This window comes from Catharus ustulatus, chromosome 28, assembly GCF_009819885.2.
Source record: "Catharus ustulatus isolate bCatUst1 chromosome 28, bCatUst1.pri.v2, whole genome shotgun sequence".
Taxonomy (NCBI): domain Eukaryota; kingdom Metazoa; phylum Chordata; class Aves; order Passeriformes; family Turdidae; genus Catharus; species Catharus ustulatus.
Genome location: NC_046248.1, coordinates 4,821,499 through 4,837,207, shown reverse-complemented (window position 1 = coordinate 4,837,207; position 15,709 = coordinate 4,821,499).

Here is a 15,709-nt window from a genome sequence, read left to right as displayed (position 1 = left end):
TTGGAGAGGAGCGAACGGCACCGGGAGCCAACGGGAGCGCCGAGGAGCGACCAATCAGCACGAGGATCCAAATCCCACCAGTGGTGGCCCGGGTCGGGTATAAAAGGGAGTGTGGGCTGTTGCCGGGGTTTCTCTGCCCACCTCCTGGGAGAGGGCGGGTCTGGAGTGTCAGCGGTTTCGACACCTTGTATCGTCTCCCGCTCGCTGAGAGGACTCGCTTTGTCTCCTTTTTTTGCAACTGTTTTCCAGTGGAGGAGTTCTTTTGCAAGAAAGTCTCTACTCCGTTTAAAACAACTGGGTAGGTTTCAGATAAGAGCTGTGGTCTCATTCAGAACAGTGGCATTCCTGGACAGTCAGGACACTCACTTAACCTTCATGGCACCCCAGGACATTCAAAGCACCTGCCTCTATTTCTGTGTCCTTATGGCCCTTCAGCCTCTCATCGGGCACCCACATTCCCCACTGGCAATATTTTTGCTAAAATTGAGGTCTCATAAAGTTCTGAAATAAACTTTAAAACCCCCAAACCCACAAATTCCCTTTGAAGTTGATAGGCTGCCTCAAAACCCTGTTTCTCAGCTTTTTGTTGCAAGGATTGACTTATTTACTATGTTTATTCCCACATGAGCATAAACCATATTTATATAGTTCTTTACTGTCAGAGGAGTGGAAGGTGTTTGTGTGAGTCAGTTATGACATGATTTGTGATTTTACTCTTTCCATGAAATAGGATTTTTTTATGCCATGGTTTGTTTATTTTTAATGTCATGAATCTATTTTGAAGAGCTTCAAATTTCAGTTAAAAAATGTTGGGCAAGATACTCCAAAAAGCAATGTTTTCTTTACTTGAAGGACATATTGATAGTATTTCCTTATTTGTGAGGCTATGCAATTGTAAATTAAAAAAAAAAAACCTGACTGAAAGCAAGTTTTTTGTAACCAAAGGAAAACCACAAAGTTCTGTTTGTGTAAATCAGAGGAAGGGTTTAAGATGGGCAAAATAAGAAAGGTGGGGAACGAATTAGATGAAAACCAGAGAAAACATTGCTGTTATAATCAGGCTACACACACTCACTGGGGAAATGTCTTCTTGCAAACACACACTTAGCAAAGCAGGGATTTACTCAGCACCACGAACAACATAACCTGCTGTTTACTACAAGAAGAGTAAACAAACACTAAGAACCAACCCACAGCTTCTTTTCATGTAATTCTCTCTGTGCTGGCAGGCCAGGGCTGCATTTCTGAAAATACATTGGAAATAAATCATGAGAAGCTGCATTCAGATGAAGCAAAGCATTGTAAATATGAATTAATCAAGTGTGAAGGGCCAGCAAAGACACCCATGTGTCCTCCTCATGATTTGATAGAGCCAGCCTATTCCTCTTAATAATTCATGGATTGCTTTTGCTTGGAAGAGACACGAGGGAATCAGAATCCCAGAATGGTTTGAGTTGGAAGGGACATTCCACAGTGCTCTATCCTGGGAATTTACAGTGAGAGCAGTAAAAGGAGTGCTGATGGGGGGAAGCACAGGCAGGGTGTTTGTCCTGCCAGGAACCAGGAGAGAGCAGCATTGCCCTTCCCTGGGCTGCTGGGAAGGTGCAGGGGCACAGGGTGATCACAGATTCCTTGTAGGTGAATCTAATCACACAATCCACGAGTCCTGTGCTTTCTTGACGGACTACAGGCCATTGCTAGGATGGGTTTTGATTTATTTTTTATATTTTAATGCTTTTTGCTTTTCAGAGCTTAGCCTGGTGTTCCCTGGTGCGTAGACAGTGAACTTTGTGAGCTGCACAGATCTATTTTGTGTACATACTCTTAGGTCTGACTTACTGAAGTGGGGCTTCAGTGGAGATTTCAGTGGGGAGGAGGACTCCCAGCTGTATGGAAAGTAGAAGAGAATTAAAAAAAAAAAAAGAAGTTAAAATCTGCTGATCTCCCATCAGAGTAGATGAAATGATGAAAACAACTTCTGAATTCTGGCAGTAATGTGCATGGAGTGTGCAATGGGCTCCTCCAAGTTTTATGGTTGCATCAAAGGGATAAGGGAGACTCTAGTGGGGAGTGATGGCAAGGAAAGAAAGCAGAATCACTGGAAAGCCAGATTGGTAGAGTCATTAAATAACATATAAGTCTTTCCTCTCTGTCCCAGGCTTTTCAGAACCAGCAGTGTGTGTGGTGATGGAGGAGTGAGTGGCTTAGGCCTGGGAGCGCTCCTGGATTGTTTTTCCTGGCCTAATATATCCATTTTTTCAGATGTGGACATCTGACCCTGTCTGGATGGCTGTAGACCTCATTGTTGTGCTTCCACAGTGCTTCCTGCCTGGCTGCAGCTCAAGGTACCTTGACCTACAAAATAATTTCCAGCCCCTTGCTAAACACAACAAGGAACTGTCCATTGATCACTTAAATGGTTTTCCAGTCCTCCATCTGGCCAAACTTTATCTCTTTGGCACCACTTAGTAAACCTCAGCCAGCAGAAAAAAAACCTGTTTCTCTGTTTACAAAATAAAGGGAAAAGAATGATTCTCTGCTTCAGAGGCCTGGGGAGCTTGTTTACCCTCCAGCCTGGAGTGAGTTTTTATGGGCAGGTTTATACAGCCCTGCACAGCAGCTCTGTAGTGCTGACAGACCTTTCAGTGGAGCTGCTTTAACACCTCTGCTCTGACAGGAGCACTGCTGTGGAGCTCAGGGATAGCAGCAGAACAGACAGCTGTTCTTGGCTATTGGCAGGCTCCTGTGTACTGCAGAAACTTTTGTCTTGCTAAGAAAATGGAGCCCTTTTAGTGTCTTGATGGGGAAGGGGCAGGAATTCAACATGAGCAAGGCAAACCCATTGCAGCCCTGCCAAAGCTGCTGGTTTGCCCTGAGTTTTTGAGCCAGAAACTTGGTACAGTGTGTAAGGGGAAAACTGCTGGGACCAGCCTTGTTCTAGAGCTGTCACCAGCAGTGTTCTGTCACCAGGACCTGCAAACCCTTCCATGTTCCCTGTGCCCCCTCTGGCATGTTTTCTTCTGCAGCCTTTGGTTCTTCCTTACCATAAATCCTGTAGGATTTAACTTCTAGCTACCGATCCTTTTGACAGTAATGAACCATTAACTAACTAGACATAAAATGGAAAGTGTAAATCCCTCTGCCTTGGGGAATTAGAAAGCAGGTTTAGGATGCAGGCCATGAAATGCAGGAGTTCATTGTAATTGCAGACGAGGCCTGATTAACTCTGCCTGCCTGGCACCCTGCTCTGTGCCAGCTGATGAACCCGAGGCCAGGAGCTGAGCCTGGTGCTGCAGTGTCAGAGAAAAGCCTTTAGTCTTGGTTCTTGAGCTTCTGAGCTGCTGAGGAATTACCTCCAGACACTGCTGCTGCTCTGATTGGAAATGTGGTGTGTTTTCCTTTATGGGATAAGGAGAGAAGGGAAGGCCAGAGGTGAACATGCCTCTGGGCCTGGGGAGCTGCATCAGGGAGGAGGATGAGGTGATGGAGCAGCTCTGCAGGTTGGTGTGTGCCAAGTCCAGTTCCTGGGGCCTCCAGTGACCTCACAGGGCTCTGCTGTGAGTCTGTGGGAGTGAGTTTGCTTCTCTCTCTCTTCTCTAGACTTTAAGATCAGTGCCCACTGATTAAAAAAGTTAATTACCTTCCTCTTGCAGAAATGACTCTGCTTTCAAGGTCTCCCAGGCCCTTAATTGAGCATCTTTCTTTGACAGAACTTTTGATTGAATTGCAGTGAGTCACCATTAGAGCCAGGATGGCCAGGTCAGACTGAGATGTCTTCAGGGAGCCAGCTGGGCTCTGCATGTGGTGAATGGAGTGGTCCCAAACTCCTCAGGAATAAGGGACTGCCTCAGAAGGAAGAGAGGGAATCGAGTTCAAAAGCAGGGCTGGCTGGAATCTGCATTTCTGTGAGGTGAAGGGCCTGGTGGCCAGTGCTCCCTGTGCTCCCTGCACACCTGAGGCAGCCCCACAGCTGTGTGTGCTCCAGCATTTCCCTCCTTACCCTGGAACCCGTGGCCACACTGCTGAGCTGAGTGCCTGTGCCATTCATCATGCCAGCAGCACAAGAGCAACTGGAAAAAGTGTCTGGAATTTATCACTGATGGCAGGAGCTTTTGTTTGTAATAAAAAACATTTTCCCCCTCCTCTCTTCCAGTGCCTTTCTCCTTCCCTTTTCTCATTATTATTATTATTAAGAAGCTTAATGCCATATGTCTTGCTGTTTCATAAATAACCCTTGTAATCAAACAGCTCTGGGTAAATGGGCAGTCCAGCTTGTGCAATTTGTTTGACAAAATGAATCCAGAAGAATATGAGTCTGTGGAGGAAAGACAAATAGAGCAGCTTGGATGAATGTGTTAACCAAGAGAAAAACGGCTTGGCAGAGCAGCTGATGCTATTTTTATCCATGCAAATGAAGTTTGGGGCTAATTTATTAAAAATACAGTACAGAACTTGCCAGAATGGTCAGTGTCTCCTGGGATGAAGAGCAGGTAAGGTTCTCTGCCCCCTGAGGGCACAGGGGGTGCAGGTAAGGAGGGAGTGAGGTGCAGCTGGCCTGGAGGGTGCTTTAGCTGCCAGGAGGAGGAGCCTGGAGCATCACACAGGTGGCAGGAAGGGAGGAGAAACTGCCCTGGGCTGGCAGTCCTGGCATCCATCCATCCATCCATCCATCCATCCTCAGGTCACAGGGAGATCCCAGAGCTACCTGAGGTTCAGGAGAGCCAGCTCAGGGCTGGGTGTGACTTTGGTGAATCCCAAATAGGCAGGATTCAATTTGTGCCTTTCTGAACAACAGGGCTGCTGCTCCCTGTACCCTGCTCAAGATGTACCTGAGTGTCCAAATGAACTTCCTTGGGCAGGAAAAGCTGAAGGAAGCCTTTATCACCTCCTGCAAGGCTGTTTCTGCTCTCTCTTCCTTGTGAAATCCATCCCAGGCTGCCTCAGCCTGGGAAGTGCTGCAGCCTAGAGGAGAAATCCCTTCATTCTGCAGCCTGGCCCTGCCTCTTCCTCACCAGCAGGCGCCAGCACAGGCTCTGCTGCCTGGCCGGGCTGGGATGTGCAGGTGAAGGGGAGCATTTTTCATTGATGAGAAATATCCTGGCTACTGCTCCCTGCAACTCACCTTTTATGGATCTGCCCCGTGGCCACGGCAGCTGAAAAGCTGAATTTTTAATCAAAGCGATGGATTTGTTTTTAGGGAAGTGGGGATTGTGTAGATGGGGATGTTTCCCTCACCTCCTTCCTTCCCTCAGAATGCTTGAGATATCTTTGCTGTGACTGTCCTGTGGGCTCGAAGGGAAGCCTGTGGGGTGATGTGCAGGGGGCAGAAGCAGAGGCTGGGCCTGAGCTGTGTGCTGGAGAAGAGGCAAAGCTGCAGTGCAGGTTGTTCATGTGTTGGACTGCACATCCACAGCCAGGGATGCTGGCTCATTAGTCGAGGAAACACCTCTCCCCTGGCTGCTTCCCTCCCCCTCCTCCAAGTGGGAATGCAGCCCCCATCCTTTTTCCCCATTCCTGGTGTGTATGAGTATTCTTTTTTAAGTGGCAAGCTGAATATTTTAAACAAACACTGCTTAAAATCTATAATTTATGGGCAAGGCTTCAGAAGAGGAGATCAGTCATCTCTTGGTGCTGAGGGTGTCTCTCCATCTGCAGCAGCCCCCACTATTCTGTTCCCAGTATGGTGCAGCATAAGGGATTAGGCTTGGGCATGGCAGCACTGAGCAGCACCCAGAAAATTCCCAGCTCTGAAAGAAGGAAAACCAGCCTGTCTTCTCTTGCAGGCAGGAACAGCTCCCAGCCCTCCATCAGTGGGAGAATCCTGCTAGCCCACCTGGAAGCAGCTGGCTGGGCCCCACATTTGGCTACCTGGCACAGCTCTTGCATGGGGGGTTAGGAATCTGCAGCCCCCCTTCAGCTCCCACCTCACTCCTGACTTAAATCCTGAGGGCACAGGTGAGCTGGCAGAGGCTGAGCCCCCAAAGCTGGCAGGTCAGACATGATGAGAAGCTGAATCAGGGTCTGAACTTGAGCTTACAGGCACTGCTGGGCAGTGGGAGACCCCAGGTCACTGGGAAAAGACCCTGCCTCTGCTGTCCTTCTCCTCTCTGTTCCCCTGCATGTTCCCCCAGCTGAGCTGCATGTGGGAGGATTCCAGCTTGTTCCTTAATGGGAGTGGAGAGACTTTTGCTTCGATTAATTAATTTGCTGCTCTTCCCCATTTTCAGGACCATCTTTTATTCATGGCCAAGTAGCTCAGACACTGCTGCTTGCTGCCTGTTCAGGATGCTGGCATTAATATTTCATCCCAGAGCCTGCTCGTGCTGAACAGAGCTCATGTCCCACGTTCCTGCCTCTTCCCAATGATCTCCTGCCCTGGCCCAGCTCACATTCCCCCCTTCCAGCCCCAGGCTGGGTCTCTCTGTCCCCTCACATGGCTTCTCCTGGGATCATATTCTCTGGGAATTAAATGTGGCACACTTGGAGCTGGGGCTTGGAGCTCCCTGCCTTTGTCTCCTGTGGCTCTGGGCAATCAGCCCTGCACAGAGGGTGTCGTGCTCACTGTGGGAATAATGGGTTCTGGGAGCAACTTGTGATATCAAGCAGCAGGGAGAGGGGAGTAACTCTCATCCTGCTGTCCCCTCCCAGAAAAGCAGGATATATATTTCAGTGTGCTGCTGTGGCTGCAGCCTGGGAGAAAAGAAGGCTGCTGAAGGAGAAAACCCCAGCTGTACCTTTCAGGGCAGCAGCAGAAATGAGGAAATGACACTCTCCTGCTTCTTCACCTCTCTCCTGGCTCCTGTGCATGCACACTGCTGCATTCCTTAGCTCTGCAGAGCTCCAAGGCCAGGAGCAGCCTTTGCCTGCAGCTCTGCAGCCCAGCAAGGCACCGTGTGTGAACGAGGGCAGGCCACAGTGCAGCTGTTTGGAGTGGCACTTCATTTACTGAATGGCAGCTCCATAATCCTCTTCAAATAAAAAGACTGTGGAGTCTCTGTACTGGGAGCTGATGGAAGGCTTTGCTCTCAGGCAGGTGGCACAGAGGGAGTATCTCCTTGCTGCATGTAGGAATTCCTGGGTTTTGCTTGGGCTTTGTTATTTGATTATTTGTTCTCTGGGGCTAGTGGATTTGATTCGTTCTCCCTGATCAAGGCACTTGTTTTGGCAGGGAAATGTTTCAGGGGATGGGATGTTATGAGAGACATTGCAAGGCACAATCTGTGCCCTTTCCCTCCTCATCCCAGAGATGCCAGAGCCAATTCCTGGTACATCTTCCATCTCAAAGAACAAAACAGCACAGCAGCTCATGAAATGTCTGGCCTCAGCTGTCTGGCTCAGAGACTGCAGAGCCACCAAAGCAAAGCATCACCTTAAAACAGGTCTCCACATTGGATTGGGAAAAATGTGGAATTGTGAGGAGAGGGTTGAATTTTGTTGGAGAACATGTGCACATGCCTGTGCATCCTGACGTGTATGGGGACACGTTCAGTTAGGGGAATGTGACTGCAGGTTGCAGGATGTGGAGGCTGCAAGTGGCAGAATCTCCACAGCCTCATTAAACTCTCATGTCCAAATTAAATGTCAGATTTGCATATTGGTTCTGTGTTTTCAGGCCCATTATGCAGCAGCTGGGAGGAAGCTGATCATGAGCAGGTGCTTTGGGTATCCAAATTCCAGCCTCACTCCTGGGAGCCCTGCAAAACCAAGCACGTGAAATTTTACGGGGAACTAGGGATTAAATTTGGTTTTGCAAGAGTCAGGGCTCTGTGCCCCAGTTCCTGCAGGCAGAACAGAGAGCTGCATGTGGTGCGCAGTGTTGTGTTGTCCAGGTTCTGTGGGTTTTTCACTACCCCTTTTCTTTCAGGAGACAGAGGAAGGGCACAGCACTGCCTGGGCTCTGGTTGTAGAGCTTCACCTCTGGGAAGCCCTTTACAATTTTCCCCAGGCTGGATTCCAGTCAGATCATGTTCTAATCCAGGTTTAATTACCTGTGAGGACAGACAAGCCTCTTTTTTACCTCTTGGGAAGCAGGGTAGCATGAGGAATTGGGACAGAGCCAAACTGCAGCCCAGGCTGGTGAGCCCCTGATGTGCACAGCAATTTCCATTGTGGCTGGAGACAGATAAATGTGTCCAGGGACTGAACTAGGCATCACTGAGAATCAGTGATCCAGCACCTGAGAGAGGCTCATCCCTCCCTGCAGGTAGTGGGAGTTTTCCCTGGATTTGTAGTGGATTGCTGATGATCCATGGAGACTCCTGCCAGTGGTTTGGCTGCAGAGCCATGGGTGCCAGCAGCAGGAAGGTACTTCCCAACAGCATGCTGGAGGAGCTAAAAGTGGGAAAAGATTCCTGGTCACATGGGTATGCTGCTGTGTTGTGCCCCAGTGTCCCTGCTGGGACCTGGAGGAGCCATGCAGCCCATCTGGGAAGAGATGGGAAACAAGGAGGAAGAATGAGGTCTGTGCTGCTCTGGGAAGGCTGTGCCTGCTGCCCTGCACAGCTGTGAATTGTGTCACATCCCTGATGGGCCAGATGCTGAAAGAAGCTCAACATCCTTAGAAGGTCAAAGTCAGAAGGCAGAAAAGCCTCCTGGCTAATTGTGAGACACAGCAGTGACGGGGCCTGCACGACAGGAGACACCCGGGAGGCAGAGCAGCTCTGAGTCAGCTGTCTCCAGAGAAAGATTTGTCAGTGGCTGGGCCAGTTTTCACCAGCTCCACAGCTGGTGGCAGTTTCTGCACTTCATTCGACAAGCATCTTGTGTGGCTGACATGCTGCTCCTGGGAGGGGAGCCAGGGGATGGGACCCCTCCTCTCTCACTGGGGGTTGGTGCCTGGGGATTTTATCCAAGCACTCTGTGCTGCAGTACCATTTCCCCAGGAGGAAAAGGGGCCCAGCATCGGGGAAGAGCCTGCAGGTCTGGGCTGGGGAAGTGCAGGGTCTGAAGCATCTCTGGCCACCTTCCCATGTGCTGCCTGCCTGTGAGCCCTGGCTCTGAGTGCAGCCCACAGCTCAGCACCTTGGGGCAGGCTCTGGGCAGGTAAGGACAGAGTAATTCCAGGGGAGTTGCTCCAGATTTACATGATTGTAAAGAGAAAGGATGCAGCCTTAATTAAACTTCTTTTCAGTCCTAGGAGGGGCTGGAAAAAAACTCTGAGGTCTGCCACAGGCTGCCTATATGTCAGTTGTATAATTCCTCCTGGTCCCAATTCTCTTATCCATAAAAGCTGCCTTGGTTATGAGGGCTGCAAACCTTGCAGGGCTGAGGCTGCTCCTGCCAACCACCCCAGCATCCAGGAGAGCAGCGGAGCTCCACGTGCTGCTGTGCTTCATCCCCGATCCTGGGCAGGCAGAACTGCCCATGGAGCAAAGCCCACATTTCCCTTCCAAGTGCCCAGCTGTGAGACAGCATCCAGCTCCCTCAGCCTGCAGTGGTGCCAATCCCAACAGCCTCTGAGCTCTCCAGGCATCCCTTGGTGCATTCTCTCCCAGCAGCAGGGGCCGATGTGCTCGCTGCGTGCTGGATGAGAGCATCACTCCTGGCACAATGCAAGGAGCCAGCCTGGGGCTCTGCAGGCAGGAGAGCAAGCCATGAAGGACAGCTGAGGACATGGGGCTCCAAACTGAAGCTGTGCCCACTTTTAATGTGCCTGGCCTTTTGTGTTTGCCTCTATTCATGCTGGGAAGGAAGCTGCTGTCTCTGTATCCATCTTTCTGACAGAAAATCCTTAGGCTCTGAATAGATTTACTCTCCAGTCTGTGGGCTGGTTAGCACTAGGCCTGGCTGGTGGGAGGAGGTGAATGGCTCTGGAGGGCTTTATTGGCAGGACAGTGCTCTGGAGAGGAGGCTGGCTCTCTTATTATCAATGGATCCTTCACTGGCAGAGACAGCCTTGGGGATAAGGATTTGAGCAGTGGTGGATAGCCCAAGGTTCCAAAGTTGGCTGCAGGCTTGATCCTCCTTTCTGAACCCATGGGCAAATCCCTGGTATCCACTTTATTTCTGTAAAAGTTGCCTGTCTGTAGCACACAGGGAAGTGTCCCTCTCTCCATGGATGGCCATGCAGGTGTCTCCTCTCCCCTTGTGTTTCAGACCCAGAGCTATTTGGGTACCTGTAAAAAAGCAGCCAGGTAGGTTGTGTAAAGGACACCACCATGGAGTGCTTGCTGTGCTTTCTGTCACTGCAGTGATGGTGCAGACAATTCCTCAGCTCCTGGGCTGGATTCCCTGGGGGCTGTTGTTAATGCTGCTTCCCCAGCTCTTCCACTGAGCTGTCTCTGCCTGCTGCACTCATATAATCAGGAGCTGTAAAACCACTGACAAGTCCAGAGACCAGAATGGAGATTACATGCAACATTAAAATTAAAAATAGGCCAGAGTCACCAAGTTGTCTTCATTAGGCAGCTCTGTTTTATACGTGGCTTTTACTGCCAAATAAATAATCTTTCAGGTGAGTTAGTTAAGCTGCCCTGAGGAGCAAGACAAGATGGGTGAGGAGAGGCAGTTCAGCACAGCCTCTGGGAATCCTGCCACAAATCAGCCAGTCTGGAAACGGCAGAACTGGTGTCAAACCGGGATGAAAACCTTCAAATCCCACCAACACTCAATGCAAAACGACACAGAGCAGTCCCCTCCTCTGAGCCAATGCAGGGCTGGCTTCAGCACAGACAGTGAATTCAGCCACTCGAGGCTCTGCCTCCCTCCCAGCCACTCTCTGTCATCTGCATTCATTTGGTTCCTCAGGCTTTAGGAATGCTCCTGAGGAAAGCATTAAGGGGAAGGCAGCACTATGGATGCTTATTTTTATAAGGCATGGTGTGTTTGCCCCAGAATATTCCAGGACTTTCTATGGGGAAAGTGCACTGGTCTAAACTCACCAGGTGTCAGTGCTTGTGGATCCATGTGGGTTTCTGAGAGAAACTGCAGTGCATGAATGGCTTGGTTTGAGGTTTGACTGCATCAGAGCCAGATGAAGTCTTGTCTTTGCTTTGTTTCCTCTTTGCACTTCCAGACCTTTTCAAACCACAGACTTGAAGGGCATGACAGTTGTTCCCCCAGGGATCAAAAAGTCTCTTGCAAACAAATGCAAAATCATAGCAGTGATGCTGACACTGCAGACAGAGCAGAGGCAGGGGAAGGTGCTAAAATTCTCTTTTGCTTCCTTGCTGGTCTGGGCTGGAGTCCTGCCTCCCTGATCACTCCTTGACTCCTGGTCCAGAGTCCTGGCAAACACAGGAATCCAGCCCTCCCACTCCTGCCACTGCATCAGAAAAGCTCCTCAGTGCTGAGGGAAGATGAGACACACTAGGTTAGGTCAGGTATTCTCTGATTATCTGCTTCCTTATCATAAAACTGCTTTAATGAAACTGAAATTCTTTGCAGGAAACGCTTCCATAAATAAGTCATTTTTTACAAGAGACATGATAGCAAATATATGTGCAGGAAAGAATGAAAGATACTGGTGAACCAGACCATTTCAACACTTGTAAAATGAAAAAGAAAAAAAAAAAGCCACTCCACATTTTGTCCAGAAAAGAAAGTTAACTTATATTGAAAAAAAAAAAAACAAACCACAAAGGCTGACCTTGTGTGGATTCAGATAGTGAAGGAGCTCTTGTCCTCCTGCTCGAGTCCAGACTGAGCTCAGCTGAATCAACTTCATCCTTTTAATACAAAACAGGTCTTTTCCCAACCACACTTTGACTTTTAAATACCCTTCACTGCCAAGCCAGAGCTGTGAGCAGGCACCTTGCACAGTTTGAAATTACACCTGCTGTAGGGTGAAAAATAAACAGTGTGGGAAGTTGTGAGACACTTGGTCATCTGTCCCCAGCAGTTTGGGGACCTTTCCCTTGGTGTGTGACATGGTTCTGCTGACGTGGCTGTCAGGGGGTGTCAGGAACCATCAGGAAGAATTCAGGAAGAATTTCTTCATGGAAATGGTTGTCAGGCACTGCAAGGAGCTGCCCTGGGAGGTTTGGAGTCCCCATCCCTGGAGGTGTCCAAGGAATAACTGGATGTGGCACTCAGTGATCTGTCACAGGATGGACTCCATGGTCTTGGAGGCCTTTTCCAGCCTTTATGGTTCTGTGGTTCTGTGATCAGATCTGGATGCTGATGGGCACTGGTGCTGATTTGCTTCCTGACCCCAGTTTTGTCATTCAGATTTCTCTGTGCTTCTCATGTCACTGTCTAGGGAAAAAAATAAAAAGTGAGAAAAGAGAAAAGCAGCTCCATATCCATTCCTTAAGGATGTGTGAAGAGGTTCTGCACAGTCATAGCAAGAGAGGTTATTCAGGCCTTGGAGATGGGTATGTTTTCAGGACGTTAGACCATAATAAATCCTGTCACATGTGACAGAGGGCAGGACAGAGCCCACGGCCACGCCTGAGTGTCCCCTCCCTGCTGTGACATTGTGAGCACGAGGGGAGCTCCCCATCCCTCAGTGGGAGCAGGGCTGAGAGCTCTGTTCTCCCTGGGGTGGCAGCAGGAGAGCAGAGCGTTCCTGCTGCGTGCCTCTGTGCCTCTGTGTGTGTTTTCTGCCTGGCAAAACCAAACCAAATCTTCCCTGGCTCATCTGCCAGGGCGTGAGGGAGCTCCCTCCTGCCTGTGCCATGGAAGACTTGTCACCCTGAGACTGCTGAGGGGCTGTGCTGGTCCCCAGCTGTGCTTTGAAGGAGGTGCTTCTCATCCGTGTGAGGGGATTTAATTAGCTGTGGTTTGTTCGCTCAGCAGACACAAATGAGGTTTTCATTTTGTGTGTGCGGGTGCGAGGTGGTTTTTGTTCATCCCATCAGGAGCTCTTGCAGGCCTCCCACATCAGGAGCTGCCTCCAGGAGGATGGAGAGGGCCAGACAAAACAAGGATGATACTCCAGAAGTGGCAGGATAGGCTGCAGCTTTAATGTGAGCTGGGTTTGTTTTTGTCACAAGCACATGGCACTACAGTGTGCCCTCCCTCTGCACTGGCAGGGTTCCTGTCTCCAGCAGAAAGCCCCAAATCCCAGCAAAAGGAGAGTGTGTAGATGCTGAGAGGGCTGGAGAACAAACCTAAGCCTCTCTAAATCTTTCCAGAGCCTCATTTCCTTCTGCTCTTCATCATCCCTCTCCTCTCTTCCAGCACCCAGAAGCACAATGGCATTTACTTTCTTACTTAACGTCAATATTTGCTTTCCTTTGGAACTGTCTGTTTAATAATAATTCCTGAGCACAGAGGAGAGGTGAGGCCTCTGTAACTTCAGACTGGGAAGAGTGGTGTCAAAAGAGTGGTGTCAACATTCACATTTTCCCTTCTTGGAGCAGCAAAGGGAAGATTCCCAGATTTCAGGATCCTCACCACAGAGAGCTGATTTCGGTGGAATGCCGATGCATCAGGTTCTTACTCCTGTATGTTTTCCTTCCCTCCCTTCCTTCTGTGATGAATGCTGTCTCTGAGACAGGCAGCTGCAGAGGGAGATGCAATTTTTCTTAGCTTGCCAGCCATCAATCTCCTGAACAATACCCTGCTAATGAAATGGCAATGTTATCACACGCCTGTCACCAGCAGTAATGGGGCGGCCGCTCCAAACTCAGACCAGGCAGAGGAAAAGCAAGGAGAGCTCTGGAGTTTCTCTTCAGGCTGTGATTCCTCCTGAAGGCTTTTGACAAACTCTGGGCATCCTTCAGTGCAGAATGGAGCCCCCAAGTGAGGTTTGCTGGCCACCTCCTCCCTCTTTGCCAGGACAGAGGTGTCCACACAGGGTCAGCCCCTGTCCTGTGGGACCACGCTGAATTTTTATCTGAATTCACCCTGTGGGCACCCAAGGTCATCCCAGGAGCCACTTCCTCCTGTCTCCTTTGGGAACTGACATCACCAATGGGCAAGAAAGTCCTTGATGCTTCTTCCTTTGAAAATCAAGTGGGTTTTAAGTGGATAGACTCTTCCCTGACCTGTTGCTATTCCACCTCCTGCTTTTCCCCACTCGGAGCTCTTCAGATTAGACAGCAGAGAGCTCATTGAGTGGCATTTTGTCCCTGAGGCCCTTCAGTCCATGATTTCAGTGAGTCCCAAGGCACAAAGCACAATGACAAGGCTTTCTGCTTTGCATGGCTTGTTTTTTGTACTGAGGGATTCACTGCAGCCTGGTGAGGTGATGGGGACACACCTGGAACTTGCAGGAGGTGTTACCTGGGCTGTGTGTCATGGGGCAGGCTCTCCTTGAATGGCCAAGGACTTCCACTTAAAATAAAACCCCTGGATGTGTGAACAGATGGTAGCAGCTACTTGGAGGGAATGAGAGATGAGGGGTTTTACCAGAGGGACAATCTTTCTAAAACTTAGGGCTGCCTCCAGACAGGAAAGGTGAGCTACCCTGCTTTGGATTATGCTGAGAAAACACCTGTGGTGTCTGTGCAGGATCAGCAGGAGAAACCTCAGGTCATTCCCCAGGTTTCCCACAGCCAAATGAGGCACTGAGAGGCTGAGCAGAGCCTGAGCCCTCCTTCCTCTGCGGCTGATCCCTGCTCAGCATCCTGCAGCAACATCCTCCTGCTGCCTGCACTAACTGAGGAAGTGGATGACACCTCCAAACTGTGAGAAGAGCCAGAAATAAGGTGTTTGGAGCACTTCCTTCTGTGTCTGGCAGGTACAAGTGAAGCTGAGGGTGCCAGGGGGTGCAGAAGTTTAAAAACTTGTGCAAATCTCCTCAGTGCATCCAAGGTCACTGAGGCTCCCAGAATTTCTCTAACAGGTGGATGCAGCCTGATTGCTTCATCCTTAGAGATGGTGGTTTACATGACTGCTCCCATTCCAGGTTCTGGCTGGAAAAATTGTTCTTTTTTAGTGATAATTGTCACTGAACGCTGAAAAACAACCATGAGAAATGACCAGAATATAACCTCTTGAGAGTGCTGTAAAAATTTTTTGTTGTTTATTTACTTTAGGGGAAAAAAAAGGAAAAATCAAAGAGAAGAGTAAGAAATCTAAGGCTCTGCCATGAGAGAAAAATGCAATTTACTTTTTAAAGCTCTTTCTGATTTTAAAGTGATATACGGAAAAATATAAATGGTTCTAGAAAACGTCACCAAATAATAGAGAGAAGAGAAAATAACTTCAGTGAAGGGCAGTATATTGAGGGTCATATCTGCCTCCATCTCCCGTAAAACAATATTTGCTGCAACAAAAGCAGGGGTATTTTGGTTATTTATTGCCATGTCAACTACAAAATATTAAGGAAGTAAAAAAAAAATTTTAATTTATCCTGGATGAAGTCTGGTGGCCGAGAGACTGCCCAGGAGCATCAGACTTGAATGCACAAGGAAGGAGGGATGAGCAGAGCAGGAAAAGCTCTGAATAGGGAAGTGGGACTGGTCCCTTGGCTTGAGGCAGTGCAGGGAAAAAAGGTGAAATGTCAGACAGCACCTGCTGGGACAGAGAGCTGGGCTCCCTCAGACCCCACCACACCACAGGTAAACCATAAAAAACAAGATTTAAGTACCAGAAAACAACCACCTTTTAGAAATTGAGTAATATCAGCCCTTCCTCACCCCAGTGTGTGCACTGAGGGTTCAGAGCCTTTTACATTCCAGCCCACGAATCATCTTGTCCCTTTTATGTCTCCTCTTCACACAGCTGGTATTTGTCATTAGCACATTTTATTAGTCTTTGTTCCCCACCCCCAGTCAAAAAAAATCTTAATAAAATGCCAGAACACATACTGAGCAGAAGA